At 39.5% G+C, this 26,328-nt stretch overlaps 1 protein-coding gene across 3 annotated transcripts in view; it reads left to right on the forward strand.

Annotated features, from left to right (window-relative positions):
- KCNQ5 (potassium voltage-gated channel subfamily Q member 5) overlaps nt 1-26,328 on the forward strand; it is a 623,294-nt gene that overhangs the window by 427,691 nt on the left and 169,275 nt on the right. The window lies entirely within an intron of this gene.

Genomic DNA, 26,328 nt, shown 5'->3' on the forward strand with positions numbered 1-26,328 from the left:
CCTCGCCGCATTTCCCTCCCACTCTCCATCCACTCATTTTCTGAGCTGCTGCCTCGGAGCCTCTCCCAACCTAGCAGCCTCTCGCATCCAACACCTCCTCACGTCCAGCCGTGCAGCAGAGCCAGCCTGCTATCCTGCGGGAGGATGGCAGCCTGCCCCACCCAGCACTGCCTGTATAGCTCTCCGTAGCACTCACCTCCTAGTGGTAAAGCATGATTATTTATTAGGATTATTTTCTGCCTCCTCAAGCAGGCATAGAGTGCGCAAGGATTTTTGACTCTTGGGTCACTTCTGTATTTCCACCATGTGGAATACTACTTGGCATATAGGAAACACTCAATAAACATTGAAAGAATGAATTTATTTTATTTAATAGTATGCATCAGACACTGTCCTAAGCATGCACAAATATTAAGTTATTTAAACCCTGGTAACAACCCTATAAAGAAGGAGTTTTACCTCCAATATACAGAAAAGCAAAGTGAGACACAGTGAGGTTTGTTAACTTGTCCAAAGTAACACAGCTGATACGTAGCCGGGCTCCTCCATGCTTCTGACACATACTCTCCAATGAATGAATGAATGAAACATGGTGAAATCTCTGTTTTCTGCATTTTGTCCTAAACATCCGACTGTAACCACAAGAGTGATCCCAGTGTGTGACAGTGACCTGATCAAGGGACTGTGTTGGAAGGGAATGAGCAGCCCATTGATTGTCCAGGGGCTGGTATCCAGGAGAGAGAGGCAATAGGCTATCTACTGGAGCGGGTCATACAGAGATGTGAAGAAATCAGAACTTGTACATTCATAGCAGGACAGGGGACACAGGGCTGTGGAAATGAGTCTCAAATCATGGGGTCAGCTGTAGACCCTCCTTCTTATCCTGCCTTCTCGTGCGCCCTTTCCTGGGCCAGGGTTTCTCCCAACAATCCCAGGGACTGTGATCACGTAAAGCACATGTGAGACAGACTGACACGTGTTCACGTAGGGCTTTATGCATCTTATAAAGGAGCTGGTTGGAGCAATCGCCTCCATGTTGGGGAAGCAATCACAATGATTGAAAGGGGGTAATTAGAATTGGGAGGAAGCATATTTCTGCTAACAAACAGTTGCCAAATAAAGATCCTGCTGGGTTTCCTTTAATTAATGAGATGGCTTGGTTGTAATTATTCCATTAATTGTTTAAATACAAAAAAGTTCTATTAAGGATCTTGAAAACGATTTCCTCTTAAATATGTTAAACCTTCTCTTTTATCCTCTTATTTCTGTTCTTAATTTGCCAAGTAAATCCTTTTTAAAAATGGTACAAAAATAAGTGTTACCCAAACTCTAGCAGAATTATCACAAATTTTGAATTAGTGGAGTATAAATGGAAGTGCTGAACTGTATTTATGCTCTTGAGGAAGATAAGATTCCACTGGATCTGCATTTAGTGTGCAAACAAGCAAAGTAGTGGAAGAAGTGAAAATAGGAACTTCCATAGTATTTATAAGCAATTTCTATTTTCTAATAAGGTGCTGATTTGGGGTATATATAGAAATAAATATATATATATATGTTAGTCTTTGAAAACCTTACCTTCAGTGACTCTTAGATAGTCTTTATTATGGGGGAGGGGAGTGTAAATTCCCACTTTAATACAATTCTATACTCTGCCTCTTGGGGGGCAGGGGAGCAGCAGATGAGCACCCCCCACACCCACACCTGCACCCTGTACCCATGGGTCTTCAGCCATGACCAGAGGGTGCCCAGTGAGGCTGCCTTGAGGGGGCCAGATGGCCCTTCCTTACTGGAGGCCTCATGGTCTGTCTGGAAGATGAGAGGAGGAAAAGGGGATGCAGACCAGAGAAGAGAACTGTTTCCATGGCAGCCAAGGAGACTCCCAGGGCCTCCTTGATTCACCCAGCCCCCTCCAGCCTGGCCCCCACCCTCCACCCTTCACCGAGTAAATTTGCTCTCCTCACACTTTGCTGCTTGAATTCCTCTGTCTAGATTCTAGAGAGGATCCAACGACTGCTGTATCACATTCCCTCCATTCAGGTTTCCATGCTGCCTAGGCAGTGGCAAGGAGGGTGTTTCCTCCAAGCATGCTTTGGGGGGCAAAGCCTTGCTTCTGAATAGATGGTTATTTTTGCTCAAGGGCCTACTTTAAGTCCAGACAAGTTCATGGGTCTGTATTTCCACAGCTTTGGTCACTAACTGTGTGCAGGATGCTTTATTAGTTCACACTGTGAATCGATCCTCTCACATGTGGTTCAGTTACCACCAGAGTCTCCAAATCAAGCGTCGTGTTGCCAGAGAGGATGGAGTCTGCAACCAAAGAAAAGAGCAGGAGAGCAGAGCAGTGTTACAAGTTACTATGACCAATCAGATCCCTGTAACCCTGAGTGACTTTCCATGTCAATCCTGGTGATAGTGATGCGTCAGCCGGATGGGGGCCATTGTTCATCAGAGGTTGTGTGGCAGGTGTGTGTGATGGGGAACCAGGAGGGGTGTATTAATTAGGCTACGCTGATGATAGGAACAGAGATGTTTGGCAGAAATCACAATGAGAGCAAGTAAGAGTGATGCTTCTGTACAACAGGAGCCATCTCTGAGGTGCATGCTAGATGCAGAAGAGGAGGTGTCTTCTCGCCATCTGGGAGACCAGAAGAACAGACAAGGGTCAGAGCACGGCCTGGTGAATGGCACAGCGGAGACATGGACTGTTATAGAAACAAGCGAGACCCTGAGGGATTCCTTGAAATCAGTTGTCAGGATAACTCACCTTTAAATCAAATCAATAAGTATTTCCCTGTGCTATGTCGTATGCTTAGAGATCATAAAAGTCGGTGTTCTGAAACACCTAGAAATCTTCCAAGTAGTTTTCTTGTTTTTATTCTCAACTCTAGTTTTTAAGCCCGGGGTAGAGAAGACATATGCATTATTATTCTATTGTTTAATGATTCAAAGGAACAGCAGGCAGAGGACCTCAGTAAATTAATTCATGTTTATCAAGGAACAGGCTCTTCATCTTCCCAACTTAAGAACAACGTTCTTGATTTACAGCGTAACGGGCCTTGAATGATTCTGATGGATAACTAGAGATGTAAATAAACATTCCGGAATCATGACAGGCTTCTTAAAGGATACAGTGTGAAGATTCACATGGTTAATAAAATCGAAGCTATAAAAATAAATGATCTTGCATAAGTTTGATTTTTTGAAGATCTGAATGTTCCAAAGAGCAGAAAAGTTGAAATTTTCTTCCACTCAAAGAGTGTTATTAATGGAATGTTGTTACAGTGCCACGGATTTACTTTGGAGATAACATTTTGTGTTTATCAGAGATTGAACAGAAAGCTGATATGCGCTTCTATTAGTGGCATGGTGTAGAAGGAAAGCAAAAAGGTGTCTGATTCCTGGTGGACACCCCCCCATCACCCTGCCCCATTCTCACAACTTACCAACTAGCTGAGCACCATCTCCCTGGACAGCTCGACCGTGAGGGTCTCAGGGTTCTCCCTCCATCAGCGCAGCCTCTGCCTCCTCATTCCTGAGTAAATAAAACCCTAGCTGCTCCTGCTGGGCCTTCAGGAGACACGGTGGCTCCACTCTGAAGTTCCATGTCCTTCAAAAACCGAAACCTTTCAGGATTCTGCCTAAAACATGTTCAAATAAAAGGAATACACTGCCCTTCACTGTCTCTTTATTTTCCCAGCATGTCTTAAGAACCTTCCTTAGCCAATGGTGAAAAAATCCTATTGTTCCAGTGAGATAGTAAGAAGAGGGGAGACCTCAACACAGGACCCCCCGTGAAAACAAAATTGTTATAAATCATAAGCGTGAGATTGGTAATTACTGTTACTGTCCTCCAGTTTAGATTCTTCAGAACAAGCCCATTGACACCAGACATCTTGTGGTGAGAAGCCACTCTGCAATCGCAATTAGTGTCAATAATGCTGGATAGGCAGCTTAGGAAAAAACCACGGGCCAATTAGTTCCTTCCAATTTTTCTTCTCCTAGCTAGCTCTTTCTCGGGACGGTGATTTTAATGGATTGATAAAGCAGGATGCTAATTAGTGCTTGCTGAAGCTAAAGTTTTGAACCTAAGGAAACTTGAGGAGGCATTTAGAGAGCGAATTATTGCAGTGGGTGACCTCACAGCACCTCAAAGTATGAGTTTTCTTGTGAATGTATCTTACCATTCCAAACAGACTGAAATCTCCTCTTGGAGACAGACATGCTGCTCACCTTGATGTCCTGCCTGGCTATGCTCTTCAGTATACATTTGTAAAGTGACTCATGAAAAACAGAACACTTACCAGTGAAGTAGCCGTCACACAGCAGTTGGTTATATTAAACAAAGCAAATACCCCAAAGGCAGAAGGGAGGGGCATATTTTTGGAAGGTAGGGAATCTCCTACTATGAGAACAAGGTCTTTATTAGTCATTTACTTTATACATACTGTGCTGTGTTTAGTAGCTCAGGCATGTCCAACTCTTTACGACCCCTGAACTTTAGCTTGCCAGGCTCCTCTGTCCATGAGGATTCTCCAGGCAAGAATACTGGAGTGGGTTGCCATGCCCTCCTCTAGGGGATCTTCCCAACCCAATGATCGAACTGAGGTCTGCTGCATTGCAGGCAGATTCTTTACCTTCTGATCCGCCATAGTGGTGTGTATATGTCAATCCCACTCTCCCAATTTATCCCTCCCCCAGTTTTCCCCACTGATGACCATGTTTATTTTCTGTATCTGGTGACTCTACTTCTATTTTGTATATAAATTCATTTTTTTTTTATATTCTACATATGCTATGCTATGCTATGCTAAGTCACTTCAGTCGTGTCCGACTCTGTGTGACCCCATAGACGACAGCCCACCAGGCTCCCCCATCCCTGGGATTCTTCAGGCAAGAACACTGGAGTGGGTTGCCATTTCCTTCTCCAGTGCATGAAAGTGAAAAGAGAAAGTGAAGTTGCTCAGTCTTATAAGCAATGCCATATAACAGTTATCTCCTTCTGACTTACTTCATTCAGTATGACAATCTTTAGGCCCACCCATGTTGCTGTAAATGGCTTTCATTTGTCTGTTTTACGGTTGACTAGTATTCCATTGTATATATTTACTATATCTTTTTATCCATTCCTCTGTCAATGGACATTTACAATGCTTCCATGTCCTGGTTATTGTAAATATTGCTGCAATGAATAGTGGGGTGCATGTATCCTTTCAAATTATGGTGTTCTCCAGATATGTGCCCAGGAGTGGGATTACTGGATCATACAGTAGCTCTGTTTCTAGATTTTGAAGGAAACTCCTTACTGTTTTTCCATAGTGGCTGCACTGATGTACATTCCCACCAACAATGTAGGAGGTTTAATTTTCTCCACACCCTCTCCAGCATTTATTGTTTGTAGACTTTTTCATAATGGCCATTCTGACCACTGTGAGGTGATACCACATTTTAGTTTTGGTTTGCAAAACATTTTAGCTTTAGTTTTGGTTTATTATTTCTCTAATAATTTGTGATGTTGAGCATCTTTTCAAATGTGTAACCATCTGTATGTCTTCTTTGGAGAAATGTCTATTTTGATCTTCTACTCATTCTTTCATTGGGTTGTTTTTTGTTTTGTTTTTGATATTGACCTGCATGAGCTGTTTGTATATTTTGAATATCAATCCCTTGTCACTTGCTTTGTTTTCAAGTATGTATTTTACCATTCTGAGGGCTGTCTTTTCATTGTGTTACAGTTTCCTTTCACCTAGGTTCAGTTGGATTACTTTTGTTTTCATTTTTATTACTCTAGGAGATAGATCAAAAAGATCTTGCTGCAATTTATGTCAGAGTGTTCTACCTATGTTTTCCTTTAAGACTTTTATAGTATCTGGTCTGAGTTTATTTTTGTGTATGGTGTTAGGAAGTGTTCCAATTTAATTATTTTACATAATGAAGTTGTCCAGTTTTCCCAGCACCACTTATTGAAGAGACTGTCTTTTCTCCATTGTGTATTCTTGCTTCCTTTGTCATAGATTAGATGACTGTTGGAGAAGTCAATGGCAACCCACTCCAGTACTCTTGCCTGGAAAATCCCATGGACAGAGGAGCCTGGTAGGCTGCAGTCCGTGGGGTCACTAAGAGTCAGACACGACTGAGTGACTTCCCTTTCACTTTTCACTGTCATGCATTGGAGAAGGAAATGGCAACCCATTCCAGTGTTCTTGCTTAGAGAATCCCAAGGACAGCAGAGCCTGGTGGGCTGCCATCTATGGGGTCGCACAGAGTCAGACACGACTGAAGCGACTTGGCAGCAGCAGCAGATGACTATAGGCGTGTGGGTTTATCTCTGGACTTTGTATCGTTCCATTGATCTGTATTTCTGTTTTTGTGTGTATTCCTGTGTATTTCTGTATTTGTGTATATGCTTTGATTACTGTAGCTCTGGAGTACGGTCTGATGTCAGGGAACCTGATTCCTTCAGCTCCATTTTTCTTTATCAAGATTGCTTTGGCTATTTGTGGTCTTTTGCATTTCCATACAATTTTTTTTTAATTTGTTTTAATCCTGTGAAAAATGTCATTGGTAATTTGATAGGGATTGAATTGAATCCGTAGGTTGCTTTAGGTGGTATGGTCGTTTTGACAATATTGATTCTTCCAATCCAAGAACATGGTATATCTCTCCATCTGTTTGTGTCATCTTTGATTTCTTTCATCAGCATCTTATAGTTTTGTAGTATACTGTAAGCATGGTATACTTATAGTTTTATAGTACAGGTCTTTCACTTCCTAGTGTTTTATTCTTCTTGATGAAGTCATAAATTGGATTATTTCCTTAACTTATCCTTCTAATCTTTCATTGTTAGTGTATAGGAATGTAAGTGATTTCTGTGTATTAATTTTGTATCCTGCAACTTTACCAAGTTCATTGACGAGCTTTATTAGCTTTCTGGTAGCATCCTTAGGGTTTTCTATGTATAGTGTCGTGTCATCTGCAAAAAGTGTCAGTTTTACTTCTTCTTTTCCAGTTTAGATTCCTTTTATCTCTTTTTCTTTTCTGATTGCCATTCCAAAACTGTGTTGAATAGTAGTGGTGAGAGTGGATATCCTTTTCTTATCCCTGATCTTAGAGAAAACGCTTTCAGTTTTTCACCATTGAGATTGATGTTTGCTGTGAGTTTGTCATACATAACCTCTATTATGTTGAGGTAGGTTCTATGTCCACTTTCTGGAGAGTTTCTATCATGTACAGGTATTAATATTCATTTAAATTTCAAATTCTTTGTGGGTAAGTTCCTATAGTTCTTGAGAGAAAGAAAAGCCTATAGGATAATGATAAGTTAACAAATTATCAAACTGAATCAAATGAAAACATGGTTTGATTTCACTCATTTGGGAAACTCTTGGTGTTCCCACTTCAATCGGATCTGGACTTCTAACTTCAGTTTCAAGTTGAACAGATTCTTTTGTGATAATTTGGCAAAACCTTAGCAGAATGATAATTGAGTTCAGTTCAATGTGCTGCAAGCTGTTTCCAATTTTTCTAGCTTGGAACTCACACCTCAGTGTTTTTGTTCTAACTCTAGCTATCCACATGTGCATGCAGACACACCTGTATATAAACCTTAAACAAGCTAATGTGTAATTTTGCTAGAGTTTGGAGGACCAAAAAGCCATGGGTAAGGCTGCCTTTCATTTCCACTGCATGTACCGCCAACATGGCGCCTTAGCAGAGAGCACCACTGTGCTGTGTCCTGCAGACAGACCCCACCCTCCTCCTGGGCCTAAGCATGCTTTGCCCTTATGTTACTGTGACTTTAAGACGGTGAAAGGGGAACCCAGAGGGGTCCCTGGCTGGTTCCGTCACATCAGGCAGGCACTGCAGCAATTGACAGCAACCAGCCCATTGTTAAGTGTCTAAACTCACTATAGGGAGTGTCCCCCTCAAGGTCTCCCCCCAGCAACTAGGATGAATGTCGTCTGGTCCTGACTCTCCAATATTGGGGGCACCCACCTTCTGCTGTGTGGCCCCAACACCTGATGAAAACCTGCCCCTGATCCTTCTTAGGCAACAAAATGTGACTCCAGCATTTGGGATGGGACGTTTTCAAACTACTCCCTTCCTCGTGCCCCTCTGAGAACCCTCTGAATAAATGAACATCAGTGTATAAATGTGATTAAATGAATCATTTTTCAGATAGGGATTTGAATTTTAAAAGTGTGGGAGACTTGAACACATGTACACCCATGGCTGATTCATGTGAATGTATGGCAAAAACCACCATAATATTGTAAAGTAATTAGCTTCCAATTAAAATAAATAAATTTTTTTTAAAGTGTGGGAAACTTGAAAGGATAAGTTACGTATAGAGAAATTTGAAGGATCAAAAAACCAGCAAGCAAGAAACCTGAATTTTCCTGTTAGTCCTGAAACAATTTCATTTTCCAGAGTCTTCCTATCCCAGCCAGTGAGGCGGCCCAGTTACTGGCTTCGAAACCATCTCAACCACCAGTGCCTCATCCTCACCCTACTCCCACTTCCACGTCCCTCCTCTGCTCACCCCACTCACTGTCTCCTCAGTGAATGCTGCCACACCCACACCACCATCCTCAATATAAGCGTGATCCTGTCTTCAAGTCAAATCAATCCCTGTGGTAAAAACATTCATTGCCTCACATCTCTTCCAATTCACTAACAGTTAATATACCATCCCCCCAAAAGTAAGGAGAATGTGAAATCGAGCTAGGTTGATGGTGGTGCATGATGGCCTCCAGGTAATGGTCTGTAAGCCTGGGTTTGGGGTCTTTTTCTGTCCTGCAAAGAGACGAAAATCCTAAAGATGATTTACTTTTGATGTTTATTTCCACATTCCAGTTTCAGCATTGTGCCATTACTCGATCCTAACTTCATGTCCTCAGTAAGTATTTGTCTCGCTGATCCTGCCGACTATGCCAGTCATCTCAGGGTTGGCACTGTCCGTTGAACCCAGGGTAGGTAAGACGCGAGCAGGGAAGCTGGAAGGAAACTCAAGGAATCGTAGGAACTGCAGACACATTTACTCTCTCCTGACTGGCACAGCAGCCATAGCAGCAGACACGCTGTATTCTCTCCTCTGTGGTTGACCCAGCGGACACAGCCATAATGCAGCCTCACCACCATAATGCAGCCTCACCACCATAGTGCAGCCATAACGTAGCCCTGAGGGCTTTACCAGGTTGAGCTTATATATGCTCACAAAACAAAAATAGCCCGTGGCCAAGCAAGTACCATGTGACACACGTGCACAGTGCTGTAAGTCATCTCAGCTGTTACATAATCGTTGCAAAATGTGGGGAGAAAGCAAAAGGCCACTGAGTGACGTAGCGTGACCACCGCCATCTTGGCTACTTCGCTCTTTCCCTACAGTGTTATACTGATAGGGGTCTCCAGATTACAAAGAATTATAACTGCAATCCCTCTGACTGCTGCCTTTCTTTACAATTTACAGCTCCGCTGACATCACAGATCCTTTCCCTGCAGGGACTGTATGAGGAGGCCTGCTGGCCTGCGAGCCCTGTGTTACTTTAAGTACACATACAGAAGGCAGAGCAAAGACAGCTGTAAAGTGATGATGTTGATATTCAGAATAAGGGCACTACTTCCAATTTTCTACGTCTAATTAGCCACAGCTCTTCAAGAATTGGTGCAAATGTCACGGGGTTCACAATGTCAGTGTATCATCTTCACAAAAAATGCTATTTGATGGCATGAAAACAGAAATAACTGATGGTCACAGCAGACAGCTTGTAGATTAGACAAAGGTCACGGTGTTTTAATGAACCATGCTGTTAATTAATGAGAAAACAATGAGAACATGAGCTGTTAGGCTTGTGAATTTGTACCAAAAAAAAAAAATCAATCAATCTGCACCTAAAATCTCTTGGAGTAACTCACAAAGAACTGCAAGAATAGAAACACAGAAACATAGTTATTAACACCAGCTTTACATCACAGGCTTCCTCCTAGTAGGTCAAGTATTCTGATTATTATGCACTAATGTCTTTAGCAACCATTTGAGGAAATACAGGGCATTTTATTTAAATTAAAAACAAGCCAGAGAAAATGAGCTGATTTATCCTGAGGTACAGCAGCAGAGGCACCAGAAACTGTGTCTTGCTTGCCCTGAAAAGGTCAGGAGAACTTCATCCCAGATCGAAATCATTTCAAATGAGCATGATGAATGTTTTTATTTTTAACTCATTTGAAAATAAAATAAGGAGACCCATACAAAGGGTCATTTAGAGCCATGAAACCAAAACACAGTGAGGTCGGATCCATTCTTGGACTTGATGAAGAACATTTCCTCTTTGGAGGCTGTCCCCCCTGAGCTAGATGACAAGCAATGACTTTTTTTAACTGAATTTTTCTGAAGTAATTGTAGACCCACATGTAGTCGTAAGAAATAATATTGAGATATCCTATGTATACTTAACTCAGCTTCTCTCTAATGTAATATCACAACCAGGATAATATTGATACAATCCACAGATCTTATTCAGATTACCCCAGCTTTGCATGGAGTGTGTATATGTGACTATATGTATGTGTTTGTGCGAGCGTATTTAGTTCTGTACAGTTTTAACTCTGCTAACAGTCAACACACCAAACAGCTCCATCAACGTGAAGGTTTTTTAGGTCACCCTTCAGTAACCACACCCACATGCTCTTCCCCACCAGAGTCCATCCCCCCCATCCCCAGTTCCCAGGAACCACTAATCTGTTCTGCATTTCTAAAATCTTTCAGTTGAAAAATGTTATGTAGACATAATAACATGGCATGTAACCTTTGGGATTGCCTTTTTCCACTAAGCCCCATCCCCGCCGAGATTCATCCAGCTGTCGTGTGTGTCTGTAGTTGGTTCATTTTTACCATGGAGCAGTATTCCACGATATGGATGGACCACAGCTTGTTTGACCATTCCTTTGGTCAAGACATCTGGGCTATTTTCAGATTTTGGTCATTATGGATGAATCCACTATGAACCTTCATGTACAGGTGTTTGTACAAACATAGGTTTACACTTCTCTGGTATGACTACCCAAGAGTACAATTACTAAGTCAAGTAGTATGCAGTTTTAACTCTATAAGAAATTCTCAAGCTGCTTTCCAGAGGGGCTATATCACATCCACACTAGCTATGCCTGAGAAACAAGGTTTCTGCACATTCTCGCCAGTAGTTTGTGTTGGCACTATTTTTAATTTTACCCATTTTGATAGATATGTAGTGTTATCTTGTTGTTTTAATTTGCATTTTCCAAATTTAATTTAATTTGCATTTGCTGATGATGTTGAATATTTTTTGATGTGTTCATTTGCCATCCATTATTTTCTGTTCATGTATTTTGCCCAGTTTCTAGCTGAATTATTTTTTACTGTTTAGTTTTGAGAATTTTTATATTTCTTTTTAAACTGACTTACAATGTTGTGTTAGTTTCAGGTGTACAGCAAAGTAAATCAGATATACATATATATGTGTGTGTGTGTGTGTGTGTGTGTATGGACTTCCTTGGTGGCTCAGGTGGTAAAGAATCCGCCTGCAATGAGGGAGACCTGGGTTCAATCCCTGGGTTGGGAAAATCCCCTGGAGAAGGGAACAGCTACCCACTCCAGTATTCTGGCCTGGAGAATTCCATGGACTATATAGTCCATATGGTCGCAAAGAGTTGGACACGACTGAGCAACTTTCACTTCACTTCATATATATATATATCTCCATTCATTTTCCAGTTTTTTCACAGATAGTTTATTACAAAATATAAAGTAGAGTTCCCTGTACTATACAGCACGTTCTTATGAGTTATCTTTTTAAATTTATTTACTTTTAGTTGTAGGATAATTGCTTTATAATGGTGTGTTGGTTTCTGCCATACATCAACACGAATCAGCCATGTATGTGTTAGTTGCTCAGTCATGTCCAACTCTTTGTGACCCCAGGGGCCATAGCCCACCAGGCTCCTCTGTCCATGGAATTTTCCAGGCAAGAATACTGAAGTGGGTTGCCATTTCCTTCTCCAGGGAATCTTCCCAGTCCAGGGATCTAACCCAGTCTCCTGCATTGCAAGCAGACTCTTTATCGTCTGAGGCACCCGGAAGCCTATTGAATCAGCCATAGGTATACGTATATTCCCTCCGTCTTGAGCCTCCTTCCTGCTTCCCACCCCAGCCCACTGCTCTAGGGTGTCACAGAGCACCAGGTTGAGCTCCTTCTGTTATACAGCACCTTCTCATTAGCTATCTATTTTACATATGGTAATGTATATATTTCAATGCTACTGTCTCAATTTATCCCACCTTCTCCTTCCCCACCTGTGTTCGTAAGTTTGATCTCTGTGTATGATTCTGTATTCCTGCCCTGCAAATAGGTTCATCAGTACCATTTTTCTAGATTCCATATATGTGTATTAGTATACAATATTTATTTTTCTCTTTCTGACTTATTTCACTCTGTATAACAAGCTCTAGGTTCATCCACCTCACTAGAACTGACTCAAATTCATTCCTTTTATGGCTGGATAATATTCCACTGTATATATGTACCACAGCTTCTTTATCTGTTGATGGACATCTAGATCAGTTGTCTATTTTATATATAGTACAAGTGTGTATATGTTAATCACACTCTCCTAATTTATCATTTCCCCCCACATTTCCCCTTTGATAACTGTAAGTTTGATTTTGAGGTTTGTGAGTCAGTTTTTGTTTTGTAAATAAGTTAATTAGTATCATTTTTATTAAATTCCACGTTTAAGTGATATCATGTAATATTTATCTTTTGCTGTCTGACTTACTTCACTTAGTATGATAATCTATAGGTCCATCCATGTTACTACAAATGGCATTATTTCATTCTATTTATGGCTAAGTAATATTAAGTGAAAGTGGAGAGTGAAAAAGTTGGCTTAAAGCTCAACATTCAGAAAACTAAGATCATGGCATCTGGTCCCATCACTTCATGGGAAATAGATGGGGAAACAGTGGAAACAGTGTCAGACTTTATTTTGGGGGGCTCCAAAATCACTGCAGATGGTGACTGCAGCCATGAAATTAAAAGACGCTTACTCCTTGGAAGGAAAGTTATGACCAACCTAGACAGCGTATTGAAAACCAAAGATATTACTTTGCCAACAAAGGTCCGTCTAGTCAAAGCTATGGTTTTTCCAGTGGTCATGTATGGATAGGAGAGTTGGACTGTGAAGAGGGCTGAGCACTGAAGAATTGATGCTTTTGAACTGTTGTGTTGGAGAAGACTCTTGAGAGTCCCTTGGACTGCAAGGAGATCCAACCAATCCATCCTAAAGGAGAAGAGTCCTGGGTGTTCATTGGAAGGAATGATGCTGAAGCTGAAACTCCAGTACTTTGGCCACCTCATGTGAAGGGTTGACTCATTGGAAAAGACTCTGATGCTGGGAGGGATTGGGGGCAGGAGGAGAAGGGGACGACAGAGGATGAGATGGCTGGATGGCATCACTGACTCGATGGATGTGAGTCTGAGTGAACTCCAGGAGTTGGTGATGGACAAGGGAGGCCTGGCATGCTGCAGTTCATGGGGTCGCAAAGAGTCGGACACTACTGAGTAACTGAACTGAGCTGAACTGAATATTCCTTCCTGTGTATATATACATATATATCACATTTTCTTTATACTATCCTCTGTCAATGGACCTTTAAGTTGCTTCCATGTCTTGGCTATTGTAAATAGTGCTGCTATGATCCAGGGGAGCCTTGTGGGCTGCCTTCTCTGGGGTCGCACAGAGTCAGACACGACTGAAGCGACTTAGCAGCAGAAGCAGCAGCATGAACACTGGAGTATATGTATCTTTTTGAATTATGGCTTTCTCCAGATATATGCCCAGGAGTAGAATTCCTGCATCATATGGAAGCTTTATTTTTCTTTTTTTTTTTTTTTTTAAGGAAACTCCATACTTTTCTCCATAATGGTTATAAAAATTTATGTTTTCTTGAACAATATAGTAGGGTTCCCTTTTCTCCACACTCTCTCCAGCATTTATTGTTTGTAGATTTTTGGATGATGGCCATTCTAACTGCTGTGAGGTGATACCTCATTGTAGTTTTGATTTGCATTTCTCTAGTAATTAGTGATGTTGAGCATGTTTCCTTGCGCTTTCAAAACATCTTTGTATGTCGTCTTTGGAGACATGTCTAGATCTTCCACCCGTTTTTTTGATTGAGTAGTTGTTGTTGTCTTTTTTAATTTTGAGCTCTATGAGCTGTTTGCGTTGTTTGGAAATTAATCTTTTGTCGGTTACTCATTTGCAAGTATTTTCTCTTGTTCTATGGGCTGTCTTTCATTTTATTTATGGTTTCCATAGCTGCGCAAAAGACTTTAACTTGGTCCCATTTGTTTATTTTTGTTTTTATTTTCATTACTCTAGGAGGTGGATCAAAAAGATCTTGCTACAATTTATGTCAAGGAATGTTCTGCCTATGTTTTCCTTTAAAGTTACATTTACATCTTTAACCCATTTTTAGTTTATTTTTATGTGGTGTTAGGGAATGTTCTAATTTCATTCTTTTACTTGTAGCTGTCCCAGCATCCTTTATTGAAAAGACTGTCTTTTTCTCCATTGTATATTTTTGCCTCCTTGTCATAGATTAGGTGACCATAGGTTGGTTTATTTGTGGGTTTATCTCTGGACTTTCTATCCTATTCTACTGATCTATATTTCTGTTTTCATGTGTATTTCTATATATTTCTATGTTGTGTATGTGTTTTGATTACTGTAGCATTGTAGTATGGTCTGAAGTCAGGGAACCTGATTCCTCCAGGTTCATTTTTCTTTCTTAAGATTGCTTTGGCTATTTGTGGTCTTCTGTGTTTCCAAACAAATTTTTAAAAAATTTGTTCTTGTTCTGTGAAAAATACCATTGGTAATTTGATAGGGATTCAATTGAATCTGTAAATTGCTTTGGGTGGAATAATCATTTTGACAATATTGATTCTTCCAATCCAAGAACATGGTATATCTCTCCATCTGTTTCTGTCATCTTTGATTTCTTTCATCAGTATCCTATGGTTTTCTGAGTACAGGTCTTTTGCTTCCTTGCTGCTGCTGTTGCTAAGTAGCTTCAGTCGTGTCCGACTCTGTGCAACCCCATAGATGGCAGGCCACCAGGCTCCCCCATCCCTGGGACTCTCCAGGCAAGAACACTGGAGTGGGTTACCATGCCCTGCTCCAATGCATGAAAGTGAAAAGTGAAAATGAAGTCGCTCAGTTGTGTCTGACTCTTAGGGACCTCATGGACTGCAGCCTACCAGGCTCCTCTGTCCATGGGATTTTCCAGGCAAGAGTACTGGAGTGGGGTGCCATTGCCTTCTTCTTGCTTCCTTAGGTAGGTTTATTGCTATGTGTTTTATTCTTTTTGATGCAATGGTAAATTGGATTATTTCCTTAATTTCCCTTTCTCCTCTTTCATTATTAGTGCATAGGAATATAAGTGACTTCTGTGTATTAATTTTGTACCCTGCAATTTTACTAAATTCACTGATAAGCTTTATTAGTTTTCTGGTAGCATCTTTAGGGTTTTCTATGTGTAATATCATGTCATCTGCAAACAGTGACAGTTCTACTTCTTCTTTTCCAATGTGAATTCCTTTTATTTCTTTCCTTTCTGACTGCTGTGGATAGGACTTCCAAAACTATGTTGAATAGTAGTGGCAAGAGTGGGTATCCTTGTCTTGTTCCTGATCTTAGAGAAAATGCTTTCAGTTTTTCACCATTGAGAATGATGTTTGCTGTGAGTTTGTCATATATGGCCTCTATTATGTTGAAGTAGGTTCCCTCAATGCCCACTTTCTGGATAGTTTTTATTTATAGGTGAGTGTTAGATTTTGTCAGAAGCTTTTCCTTCATCTACTGAGATGATCCTATGATTTTTATTCTTCAGTTTGTTAATATGGTGTATCACATTGATTAGCATATATTGAAGAATCTTCACATGTCAGGAATAAATCACAGTTGATCATGTTGCATGATCCTTTTAATTAATGTATTGTTGGACTCAGTTTACTAGTATTTTGTTGATGATTTTTACATCTATGTTCATCAGTGATATTAGCATGTAATTTGTGTGTGTGTGTATGTGTGTGTGTGTGTGTGATGTCTTTGTTTCACTTTGGTATCTGGATGATTGTGGCCTCATAGAATGAACTTGGGAGAGCTCCTTCCTCTACGATTTTTAGAAGAGTCTTAGAAGAATAAGTGTTAACTCTTGAGAGTTTTTATACTTTCTCAATACTTGTCCTTTGTCAAATATGTCTTTTGCAAATATTCTCTGTGTGTGTGAGTCTATAGCTTGTCTTTTCATCCTGTACTTTTTTTTATTTTAATTTTTAAACTTTACAATATTGTATTAGTTTTGCCAAATATCGAAATGAATCCACCACAGGTATACATTTGTTCCCCATCCTGAACCCTCCTTCCTCCCTCCCCATACCATCCCTCTGGGTTGTCCCAGTGCACCAGCCCCAAGCATCCAGTATCGTGCATCGAACCTGGACTGGCAACTCGTTTCATACATGATATTATACATGTTTCAATGCCATTCTCCCAAATCTTCCCACCCTCTCCCTCTGCAACAGAGTCCATAAGACTGTTCTATACATCAGTGTCTCTTTTGCTGTCTCGTACACAGGGTTATTGTTACCATCTTTCTAAATTCCATATATATGCGTTAGTATACTGTATTGGTGTTTTTCTTTCTGGCTTACTTCACTCTGTATAATAGGCTCCAGTTTCATCCACCTCATTAGAACTGATTCAAATGTATTCTTTTTAATGGCTGAGTAATACTCCATTGTGTATATGTACCACCGCTTTCTTATCCATTCATCTGCTGATGGACATCTAGGTTGCTTCCATGTCCTGGCTATTATAAACAGTGCTGCGATGAACATTGTCTCTTTCCCTTCTGGTTTCCTCAGTGTGTATGCCCAGCAGTGGGACTGCTGGATCATAAGGCAGTTCTATTTCCAGTTTTTTAAGGAATCTCCACACTGTTCTCCATAGTGGCTGTACTAGTTTGCATTCCCACCAACAGTGTAAGAGGGTTCCCTTTTCTCCACACCCTCTCCAGCATTTATTGCTTGTAGACTTTTGGATTGCAGCCATTCTGACTGGCGTGAAATGGTACCTCATAGTGGTTTTGATTTGCATTTCTCTGATAATGAGTGATGTTGAGCATCTTTTCATGTGTTTGTTAGCCATCTGTATGTCTTCTTTGGAGAAATGTCTGTTTAGTTCTTTGGTCCGTTTTTTGATTGGGTCATTTATTTTTCTGGAGTTGAGCTGTAGGAGTTGCTTGCATATTTTTGAGATTAGTTGTTTGTCAGTTGCTTCATTTGCTATTATTTTCTCCCATTCTGAAGGCTGCCTTTTCACCTTGCTAATAGTATCCTTTGATGTGCAGAAGCTTTTAAGTTTAATTAGGTCCCATTTGTTTATTTTTGCTTTTATTTCCAATATTCTGGGAGGTGGGTCATAGAGGATCCTGCTGTGATGTATGTCGGAGAGTGTTTTGCCTATGTTCTCCTCTAGGAGTTTTATAGTTTCTGGTCTTACGTTTAGATCTTTAATCCATTTTGAGTTTATTTTTGTATATGGTGTTAGAAAGTGTTCTAGTTTCATTCTTTTACAAGTGGTTGACCAGTTTTCCCAGCACCACTTGTTAAAGAGATTGTCTTTAATCCATTGTATATTCTTGCCTCCTTTGTCAAAGACAAGGTGTCCATATGTGTGTGGATTTATCTCTGGGCTTTCTATTTTGTTCTATTGATCTATATTTCTGTCTTTGTGTCAGTACCATACTGTCTTGATAACTGTGGCTTTGTAGTAGAGCCTGAAGTCAGGTACGTTGATTCCTCCAGTTCCATTCTTCTTCCTCAAGATAGCTTTGGCTATTCTAGGTTTTTTGTATTTCCATACAAATTGTGAAATTGTTCTAGCTCTGTGAAGAATACCGTTGGTAGCTTGATAGGGATCACGTTGAATCTATAAATTGCTTTGGGTAGTATACTCATTTTCACTATATTGATTATTCCAATCCATGAACATGGTATATTTCTCCATCTATTAGTGTCCTCTTTGATTTCTTTCACCAGTGTTTTATAGTTTTCTATATATAGGTCTTTAGTTTCTTTAGGTAGATATATTCCTAAGTATTTTATTCTTTCCGTTGCAATGGTGAATGGAATTGTTTCCTTAATTTCTCTTTCTATTTTCTCATTATTAGTGTATAGGAATGCAAGGGATTTCTGTGTGTTGATTTTATATCCTGCAACTTTACTATAATCATTGATTAGTTCTAGTAATTTTCTGGTGGAGTCTTTAGGGTTTTATATGTAGAGGATCATGTCATCTGCAAATAGTGAGAGTTTTACTTCTTCTTTTCCAATTTGGATTCCTTTTATTTCTTTTTCTGCTCTGATTGCTGTGGCCAAAACTTTCAAAACTATGTTGAATAGTAATGGTGAAAGTGGGCACCCTTGTCTTGTTCCTGACTTTAAAGGAAATGCTTTCAATTTTTCACCATTGAGGATAATGTTTGCTGTGGGTTTGTCATATATAGCTTTTATTATGTTGAGGTATGTTCCTTCTATTCCTGCTTTCTGAAGAGTGTTTATCATAAATGGATGTTGAATTTTGTCAAAGGCTTTCTCTGCATCTATTGAGATAATCATATGGTTTTTATTTTTCAATTTGTTAATGTGGTGTATTACATTGATTGATTTGTGTATATTGAAGAATCCTTGCATCCCTGGGATAAAGTCCACTTAGTCATGGTGTATGATCTTTTTAATGTGTTGTTGGATTCTGATTGCTAGAATTTTGTTAAGGATTTTTACATCTACCCCTAAATATGTTGTCTACAAGAGACCCACCTCAAAACAGGGGACACATACAGACTGAAAGTGAAGGGCTGGAAAAAGATTTTCCATGCAAACAGGGACCAAAAGAAAGCAGGAGTAGCAATACTCATATCAGATAAAATAGACTTTAAAACAAAGGCTGTGAAAAGAGACAAAGATGGTCACTACATAATGATCAAAGGATCAATCCAAGAAGAAGATATAACAATTATAAATATATATGCACCCAACTCAGGAGCACCGCAATATGTAAGACAAATGCTAACAAGTATGAAAGGAGAAATTAACAATAACACAATAATAGTGGGAGACTTTAATACCCCACTCACACCTATGGATAGATCAACTAAACAGAAAATTAACAAGGAAACACAAACTTTAAACGATACAATAGACCAGTTAGACCTAATTGATATCTATAGGACATTTCATCCTGTACTTTTGAAAAAGTCTGATTTATCAATTTTTCCTTATGCTTTTGGTATGAAGTCTATGAACTCTTTTCTTAGCTTGAATCCTAAATATTTTCTCTTATGTTTTTTACTAAAAGTTTTTTGGCTTTAACACTTAAGCCCATAATCCATTCTGGATCAATTTTTGTATAAGGTGTGAGATATAGAGGTTCATTTCATTGCATTTGGAGGTCAAATTGCCCCAGCACTGATTACTTTCAGTAATCAACTATTTCTTCCTCTGTTGAACTACTTTTGTATCTTTGTCAAATAATCAATTGAGCATGTTTGTCTGAATACATTTCTAGGTTCTCTTTTGTGTTCCATCATTATCTATGTGTCTGTCCCTCTGCCAAGACCACACAGTCTTGATTACTGGAGCTACATAAAGGTTTTTCATATGAGATAAAGTAATTCCTCCCACTTTTTTCCCTTTCTTGGGAGTTTTCTTTTCTTTTCTTTTCTTTTTTTTTTTTTTGTAAGCTATTCTAGAGTCTGTACCTTTCCATATAAACTTTAGAATAAGTTTCTTTACATCTACAAAAAAAAGTTGCTGAGATTTTGATAAGAATTTTATTAAAACTACAAATCAGTTTGGGAGAAGTTGCCATCTGTATCATGTTGCACCTTCTAATTCATGAACACGGTATTTCCATTTACTTAGGTTTTCTCTGATTTCTTTTATCAACATTTTGTAATTTTCAGTATGCATATCCTGTACAGATTTTGTTAAATGAATAGCTAAACATTTTATTTCCTTTGGAATGGTCATAAATAATATTGTGCTTTTAAGTATGGCTTCCACATCTTTTTTTTTAGTATGCAGAAATGTGGTGTTTTTTTTTTTATGTTGATCTTATAACTTACAACCTTACTGAATTCACTGATTAGTTCTAAGAGGTTTTTGATAAATTCCTTGTGATTTTCTCCTTAGACAATCATGCATCTGCAAATATAGACTTTTTATGTCTGCCTTTCCAATTTGCATGCCTTTTATTTCTTTTACTTGCCTTATTGCAGTGACTATAATATGCAATTATGTTGAATAAGGGTGATGAAACTAACATCTTTCCTTGTTCTTGATTTTTGGAGAAAAGCTTTCACTCTTTCATCATTAAGTATGACATTAACTCTAATGGTTTTGTAGATGACATTTATCAAATTGAGAGCACAAACTTCTAGTTCTGACTTGCTGAGAGTTTTTATCACGAATGAGAAAATTGGATATCCACACTTAGAAGAATGAAATTGGACCCTTATCCCCCACAGTGTACAAAAATTAACTCAAAATGGATGAAAGACTTAAAAGTAAAGCCTGAAAGTATACTCATGATTGCTGGGAGAAATATCAATAACCTCAGATATGCAGATGACACCACCCTTATGGCAGAAAATGAAGAGGAACTAAAGAGTCTCTTGATGAAAGTGAAAGAGGAGAGTGAAAAAGCTGGCTTAAAACTCAACATTCAAAAAACTAAGATCATGGCATCCAGTCCCATCACTTCATGGCACATAGATGGGAAAACAATGGAAAGAGTGGCTGACTTTATTTTCTTAGGCTCCAAAATTACTGCAGATGGTGACTGCAGCCATGAAACTCAAAGAGGCTTGCTCCTTGGAAGAAAAGCTATGGCCAACCTAGACAGCATATTAAAAAGTAGAGACATTACTTTGCCAAAAAAAAAAAAGGTCCGTCTTGTCAAAGCTATGGTTTTTCCAGTAGTCATGTATGGATGTGAGATTTGGACTATAAAGAAAGCTGAGCACCGGTGGCTCAGACGGTAAAGCATCTGCTTGCAATGCAGGAGACCCAGATTCGACCCCTGGGTTGGGAAGATCCCCTGGAGAAGGAAATGGCAGCCCACTCCAGTACTCTCGCCTGGAAAATCCCATGGACAGAGGAGCCTGGTAGGCTACAGTCCATGGGGTCGAAAAGAGTTGGACACGACTGAGCGACTTCACTTTTGAACTATGGTGTTGGAGAAGACTCTTGAGAGTGCTTTGGACTGCAAGGAGATCCAACCAGTCCATCCTAAAGGAGATCAGTCCTGAATATTCATTGGAAGGACTAATGCTAAAGCTGAAACTCCAATACTTTGGCCATCTGATGTGAAGATCTAACACATTGGAAAAGACCCTGATGCTGGGAAAGATTGATGGCAGTAGGAGAAGGGGGAAACAGAGGATGAGATGGTTGGATGGCATCACCGACTCAATGGACATGAGTTTGAACAAGCTCTGGGAGTTGGTGATGGACAGGGAAGCCTAGTGTGCTGCAGTCCATGGGGTCGCAGAGTGAAACATAGCTGAGTGACTGAACTGAACTGAAAATATAGCACTATTAAAAGAAAACATGGAGAAGGAGCTTCTTGACATTAGTTTGGGCAATGAGTTTTTTTTTTTTAATCAAGGTATAGTTAATATACAATATTATATAAAATTTAGGTGTACAACACGATTCACAATTGTTAAAGGTTGTATTCCATTAATAGTTATTATAAAATATCAGCTTATTTCCTATGTTGTACCTATACTATATGTCCATGTAGGTTATTTATTTTATACCTAGTAGTTTGTGCCTCTTACTTCCCCCCATTTATCCCTCCTGTTTCCCCTCTCCCGACTGATAACCATTAGTTAGTTCTCTGTATTTGTGAGTCAGCTTCTTTATTGTCATATTCACTGATTATTTTTATTTTTTAGATTCCACATGTAAGTGATATCATACAGTATATGCCTTTTGGTTTTCTTGATATAACTCCAAAATCACAAATAACAAAGACAAAAATAAACAGGTGGGATTGCATCTAACTAAAAATCTTCTGTGCATAAAAGGACACCATCAACAGAGTGAAGATACAGCCTTTGAGATGGGAGAAGACCTTGCACACCAAATATCTAATAAGAAGTTAATATCCAAATACATAAGGACCTTTCATAACTCAATAACAAAAATTAGTTAAATAACCTGATTTTAAAATGAGCAAAGGACCTGGATAGGCATTTCTCAAAAGAAAACATACAAATGACCAAACAGGTATATGAAAAGATGTTCAACATCACTAATCATCAGAAATGCAAGTCAAAGCCACAATGAGATATCACCTCACATATTTTAGAAAGGCTATTACCAAAAAGACATGAGATAACAAGTGCAAATGAGAATGAAGAAAAAAGGGGACCCTCCTAACCTACTGGTTGGAATGTAAATTGTAGAAAACAGTATGGAGGTTTCTCAGAAAATTAAAGCTAGAACTACCATATGATCCAGCAGAAATAAAGTCATGATCTCAAAGAGATATTCACACCCACATGTTCATTGCAGCACTATTCACAATAGCCAAGGTATGGAAGCAACCTCAGTGTCCATCAATGGACAAATAGATGTGACATAGATAGATAGATACATTGGCAGAAACATATAAGAATATTAGTCAGTCTTAAAAAAAAGTAATTTTTTCCACTTTTTTTTAAATTTTATTTTATTTTTAAACTTTACAATATTGTATTGGCTTTGCCAAATATCTTGCAGTAACATGAAGTTGGAAGACATTATGATAAATGAAGTAAGTCTGACACAGAAACACAAGTACTGCATGATCTCACCTATATGTGGAATCTAAAAAGTTGAACTCAAGAAACAGAGAGTAGAGTAACTACCAGTAACTAGAGGATGGGGGAAAAGAGATACACCAGACCAAGGGCACCACGTGTAAGTCATGCAGAGGAATTAGTCCTAGAGACCTAATGTACAGCCTGCTAACTGAAGGTAACAGTAGTTTCAGTGTGTACTGGAAATTTGCTAAGAGATCAAATTTTAAGTGTTCTCACTATCACACACACACACAAAAAAAATGTTACCTATGTGAGGTGATGGATATGTTAGCTTGATTACGGTAATCAGTTCACAATGTATACATATGTTACGACATCATGTATATGTACATTGTGTATATGTACATCTCAAATATACACAATTTCTACTTGCCAATTATACCTCAACAAAGCTGGGAAATGAAAAAGGGCCAAAAAAAGGTGATCTTCCAATTTCATTCCCTTCCAGTTCAGTCAGATTTATAATACTTTCCCTCTCTTTCTCCACAGAACTTTGTTCCTTTTAATTGAAATAAGATAGAAACTTCAGGAAACAAAAGACAAAATCTGGTCAAAATGGTTTTCATGCTTTTGCTCCCAATCAAATGAGCTCAGGTCTTGCAAGGGAACATTCTCATGGCCCGCAGCTCTGGGCTGTGAAGAGAGGTGTTCCACGGTCACCTCACTAATGCTCCCTTGGTGACCAGACAGTTTGAGGTTACTGTTTGCCAAGTCTAAAACCAGGCCCTCAGAAAGAAGACGAAGGAATGCTCTAGTAGGAGAGAGTTCTGACCCCAGTCTTACTCCTCCAAGGCAGAAACTGTGACCTTGTAGTAAAATCCAATTACAACTTCCTCTTGTTTTATTTGGAAATGAAGGATTTTTCCCAATGTTGTTTAAAAAAAAAATCAGTAAGCAATATTCCTAAACAAGTGCCCCTGAGTAAATCTATAATGTATCTGCCTCAGGATACAACATAGAAACGATTCAGTGAGGACCTACCTGACTATACTAATAGAATGTTACCTTACTATACTAGTAGAATATTACTTTACTCCAGTGCTCTTTGTTCTCAAGAATATTGACTATACATCTATTGAGGGCCTACCTTACTATACTAATAGAATGTTACTTTATTCTAATATTCTTTGTTCTAAAGAATATTGGCCATACATCTACCAGTAGCAGCTATTTCCATGAAAAAGGAAAACCTTTATGTGATAGTGCCTCATTGCTCAAGCCATATTTGAGTTTTCTTAGCTATCCCTGACAATAGAACCCCCCACCAGTAGAGCACCAGACTCCCTGGCTCAAGTAGGAGGAGGAGACAGGGATAAAAGTAGACCCCCACTAAACACAGACTCGACATGGGCCCAGATACATGGGCCCTGTGGGTGTCAACAGGCTCTGTATGAGGCTAGAGGAAGATTAAAGGAAGCCTTGCCTGCCCAGCTCTTCCTAACATGGCACTTCAGACACCATAAGAATGAATAAACTCAACTACCTAGATATATAGTGTACAAAGTGTTAGTCACTCATGTCTGACTCTGTGACCCCATTGACTATATAGCCCACCAGTCTTCTCTGTCCATGGAATTCTCCAGGCAAGAATACTGAAGTGGGTAGCCATTCCTTTCTTCAAGGGATCTTCTCGATCCAGGGATCGAACCCAGGCCTCTTATATGGCAGGCAGGTTCTTTACAGTCTGACCCACGAAGGAAGCCCACCTAGATATATACTGAAAACTAAAACAGAGAAAACCAAAACAAAGCCCTCATATCATGAATGAGCGTGTGCTGACCATGCTATGGTTATCTTCGTGAAATCATCTGTGGAGATTTAGCCATGGGCAGGACTTCCCTGGTGGCTCAGAAGGTAAAGCATCTGCCTGCAGTGCAGGAGACCCAGGTTCAATCCCTGGGTCGGGAAGATCTCCTGAAGAAGGAAATGGCAACCCACTCCAGTATTCTTGCCTGAAAAATCCCATGGACAGAGGAGCCTGGTGGGCTACAGTCCATGGGATCACAAGGAGTCGGACACGACTGAGCGACTTCACTTTCACTTTTCACTTTCAGTGTTAAGTCACTGTAAGTAACAGCCATAATATTGGAGATTTATCTACCATCATGAGAAATATTTGTGGGTTACTTAGTGCAAAATAACAGAAGGAGAGAATCCTGTATCTCTACTAGGCATTTTAAAAGTGTAGCATATCACATACTCTAACTGAAGAAACAGACATTTCCCTGAAACTTGCAACAAAAATGCCATTTTTCTAAATTTGATAATGGCTTTTATCTTGGGATGTGGGGCAGGAGGATGGAGAGTAGATTAGGACATTCACTTTCTACGTTCAACACTTCTGTGATGTTTAGAGGTTTTAATAAAGACCATGTATCACTTTTATAATTAAGCAGTTATAACAACGATCATTTAATAACTGTGTATGTGTGTTAGTCACTCAATCATGTCTAACTCTCGGCAACCCCATGGACTGTAGCCTGCCAGTCTCCTCTGTCCATGAAGTTGTCCCAGCAAGAATACTGGATTATCATTTCCTCCTCCATAGGATCTTCCCAACCCAGATCTCCTGCATTGCAGGTGGATTCTTTACCACCTGAGCCACCAGGGAAGCCTCAATTAATAAATACTGTTCTATTAATACATTTTAAGTGCTGAGTCAATGCTTGTTTAAAAACAAAAGAGGGAAATATTATTTTTAAAGGAAAACAAATGTTGATAAGCTCTGTGCCTGCCCCAGTCAAGGAATGACAAGGTGACTATGACAAGTTTGCTCCAGAGACATTTCTTAACAAATTCCAGTGGTTTACATTCTGTGACCCACTATTCAATGAACCTCTTTAGTTGGCCTTTCCCAGGATTCACTCACAACTCTTCCTAGAAAATCTCAAAGCCTTCCTGCTGGAATAAGTGTTATTTTCTAGGCAGCTCTCACCAAAGGGCAGCCTAGTAATTAACAAGTTTCATCTCCAGAGGCTTCAGGATCTCATTTCTGGCGAAGGATGTGTGTGCTACACATGATAACACTGTCAAAACTTGCTGTCTTATAAGGAGATTTTTGACATCATAACAAAAGAACTCTGTATACTCCTAAATATTTACCTCTCTTTGTCTCAGAACAACTCCTCAGAGCTCAGGGATTAAGTCACTCCTTGCAGCAAAATGAGGATCTGCTTTCTGTAAAACTGTAAACTGTATTTTTGGAGTTCACTCTTTCATTTCAAATATTTCATGTTACTAGGTAACTAAGGGCAATTGCACTATGTAGTCAGCCCTCCTTATCTCCAGGTTTCACACCCGCAGGTTCAACCAACCATAGATCAAAAATACTTGGGGAAAAAAACAGAAATTCC

The sequence above is a fragment of the Bos indicus genome, chromosome 9 (assembly GCF_029378745.1).
Source record: "Bos indicus isolate NIAB-ARS_2022 breed Sahiwal x Tharparkar chromosome 9, NIAB-ARS_B.indTharparkar_mat_pri_1.0, whole genome shotgun sequence".
Lineage (NCBI taxonomy): Eukaryota > Metazoa > Chordata > Mammalia > Artiodactyla > Bovidae > Bos > Bos indicus.